This window comes from Lygodium microphyllum, chromosome 18, assembly GCF_053477565.2.
Source record: "Lygodium microphyllum isolate KBCC chromosome 18, Lygodium_microphyllum_v1.1.10, whole genome shotgun sequence".
Lineage (NCBI taxonomy): Eukaryota > Viridiplantae > Streptophyta > Polypodiopsida > Schizaeales > Lygodiaceae > Lygodium > Lygodium microphyllum.
The window spans coordinates 26,853,823-26,857,002 of NC_141152.1; the positions used below are offsets into that span (position 1 = coordinate 26,853,823).

The 3,180-nt window shown below is 43.3% G+C and overlaps 1 pseudogene; it reads right to left on the reverse strand.

Annotated features, from left to right (window-relative positions):
• Positions 1–214: 214 nt before the first annotated feature.
• LOC148020697 (uncharacterized) lies at positions 215–963 on the reverse strand (annotated as a pseudogene).
• Positions 964–3,180: the final 2,217 nt, after the last annotated feature.

Here is a 3,180-nt window from a genome sequence, read left to right on the forward strand (position 1 = left end):
TCGTCTTCAGGCTTTGTCGTACCCTTCGCCTTCTTCTCATCCGATTCTTCCGCTATGGCCGTTCCAGCCTCAAATTGGCTTCCCTCCCAGAACCAGAAAAGCACCCCTGGTCCCAATCGCAGAATTCCGAGGAAAAGCAGCCCCTTTTTCCCCAAGAAAGCGGGCCACCGCAAGTGAATCGGATAATCATAGCTAACATCAAAGGCTGATTGCTTCAGTTCACCCACAAACTAGCAAATGCCTCTTCAAAAGCTCTTCTACGACCCAATTCAGGAGTCCAGCCTCCTGCCGTGGCTGCTTTTTCTTCTCTTTGCTTCCTTGATTCCTCATCTTCAAACAGGCCATCACGATCTTGACCAGAATGTGATGCAGGACCAGTGGGTTTTGGCTACATGAAGACAACACCAAGTGCCACAGCTGGTGCATATGTTCCACTTGGTTGTCCAGATGTCTGGTCGGAAGGTTCTTCCACAGTAGGAGCTGCTTGTGTAGTTCCTTATGCATTTTGTCTTCTTAGAGCCATTGATTGCTCTTCTGCCTTCCGTGCATTGGATGCAATGATTTGATCAGCATTTTCTTCTTGATATGCTTTCACCTTCTGTTCAGTAGCCTCAACATCTACTCCTTCTATCAAATTGAAGATTATATCCTCAACTTCTTCCAAGTAATCATTGCAAGCACGCAGTGATGGGAAATCTTCTTCTCACTTATTGTATATGTTCAATATCCTCCGCCGAGTAGCGATCTCCTTGTTCATACTGTGATGAAGCAGAAGAGTCATCTTAACCCCTAAAAAGGAACTCTCACATGTTCAGTATCCAGCGCCGGCCGGGTTGGCAGTCTCCTTGATCATGCTGTGATGAAGCAAAACAGTCACCTTAAGCCAACGGCCTGAAGGGCGAGCTAGTAAAACCAGCGCTTTGCGTATGTAGCACTAGCTTCGATCCAAGCCATGGATTGCACCGCGCTCAGTCCAAGCATTTGCATCTTTCATCAATTCTTCTCCTAGGTCAAGTCCAAAAGTCTCATTGCACTCCATGATATGACATTTCGAAATGGTAAGCCAATAAACATCCTCTCTGCTTCTTGTATGGTCCCATGTACTCCATACATACTCACAAGGCCATTACCAACAAAGACATCTGAAGTATAACCCATCATACAAGCATCATGATGCAATGTCTGACCAATTTCCAGAAACCCAAGTAGAGACAATTGTTCCTTCCAAACAATAACTTCTACATCTGTAAGTGCACCACAGGCTTGAAGAGTAGTCATGTATGTCAACTCATCACGAATTATTTCTTCCTCTTGCTTCAAACCCCTCTTCACTATATTACCCACATAAAGTAAAAGAGCAAACATAACGACTAAGTATATACAAAGTATCAAATCACACACACAACTTTTGGGTGATTTTCACACCTCAAATGCGCAGCAATACGACATCCACCCCCTCTAATCCTGCGCATCCTCCGGATGGGCCAACTACCCATGATCGTTATCATCAAGATCCACAAACAGATCAATCTCTTCATTATGCATTTTCGGTATATCAATAAGATTATTTGTCATATCATTTGTCTCTTCCATTGGAGTTTCTTCTCGTTGATCTTCTCTTGCAAATTCTTCCAATGCATAATCTTCATCATCTCTTTTCTTGAAAATCTTGATTCTTTTTCCAGCAATAGGCACTCTAAGCACTGTCCCATCCAATTCTGTCAGCTCATATGTTGCATTATCAAAGACATGTCTGACTATGTACGGTCCAAACCATCTTTTCACCATCTTCCGAAGTGCAGTATGCTGATTTTCAAGGCTGCTATCAAAGACCAATACCCAATCTCCCTCTTCTATTGCTCTAGGCCGCAAGCGATGCCTGCTGTCAAACCTGTCCTTATTCCTTAGTCTAGCAACCTTCAACCTGTCAATAGCTAGTTGAATATCCTCTGGTCTTCTCTCCAACTGTCGAATCCGAAGAGCTAAGAGCTCCTCTCTCGTCAAATCCTCCTGCCAAGGTAAAACTGACCAAGTCAAAGCACAAGTCTCAATCGGCATAACAGGTTTCTGACCATACATCAACTCTGCAGGCATATATCCTGTGGTAACACTGTGAGTCGTACGATCAGCCCATAAAGAAAATGGTAGAAGTCTCAGCCATTCTCCAATCCATCCTCTGCATGCTTTGGCTAATGCTTTCACTATCGGCGAATGCCCTCTTTCACTCTTCCCATTTCCCTCTGGATTATATGCTGTAGTTAGAGCCAACTTGATTCCTAGCTGAGAGAAAAACTCCCTAGCTTCATTTGCATCCAATTCACCACGATCCGCAGTGATATTACCCACACAACCATACCTGCAGAAAATTTCTTCCAATAAGAACTTACACACTGCACTAGTGGTCTTCGTTCTCAAAGATCTGCCCTCAACATGATTGATAAGATCCTCTCTAGCCAAAACAATATACCTCATCTGCCATAGACCCATAGGCATGGTAACCAAATCAACTACCCACTTATAATGAATGCATAGCGGATAGGTCGGATGAAGCTCATCTCGATGACGCACTACCGAATGCATCTGACAATCTCTGCAAGTCTCAACAAAGTGAGAAACATCTCTGTACATGCCTTTCCACCAATATTTCTCCTTGATTTTCTCATAAGTAGCCCACACTCCTCTATGACCAGCCCAAGGACTCTCATGAAACTCCCTCATCACCTGTAACTGTATCTCTCTATCGCAAACAACCCGCAAAGGTAATCCGCCTCTTTTCTTCGGATGCTTCCAAAGAAATCCATCCTTGAGAAAATAACCATAGGCTTTCCTTCTGATCTTCTTGAACTCTTCATCTGTCCATTCATTTCTTTTGCTTAGTGTACTAAGGTACCTGCCAATTTGCAACCAATCTCCAACATAGAGTTCTTCTATAAAAGCCACAATATCATAGACATGACAAACATGATCAACCATAGTGGCTGAAATTTCTGCATCATCCTCTTCTGCAAGTAGAGTCTCCTCATCATCATATCTGGCTCTAGACAACATATCTGCCACTGGATTATCCTTCCTTGCTATGTGTTTAAATTCCGGATTTAATGACTTGATGTATGCAATCCATCTCAGCATAGCTATATCCGGAGTAGAGCAACTCGTGATCATACCAATCAATGGCAAGCA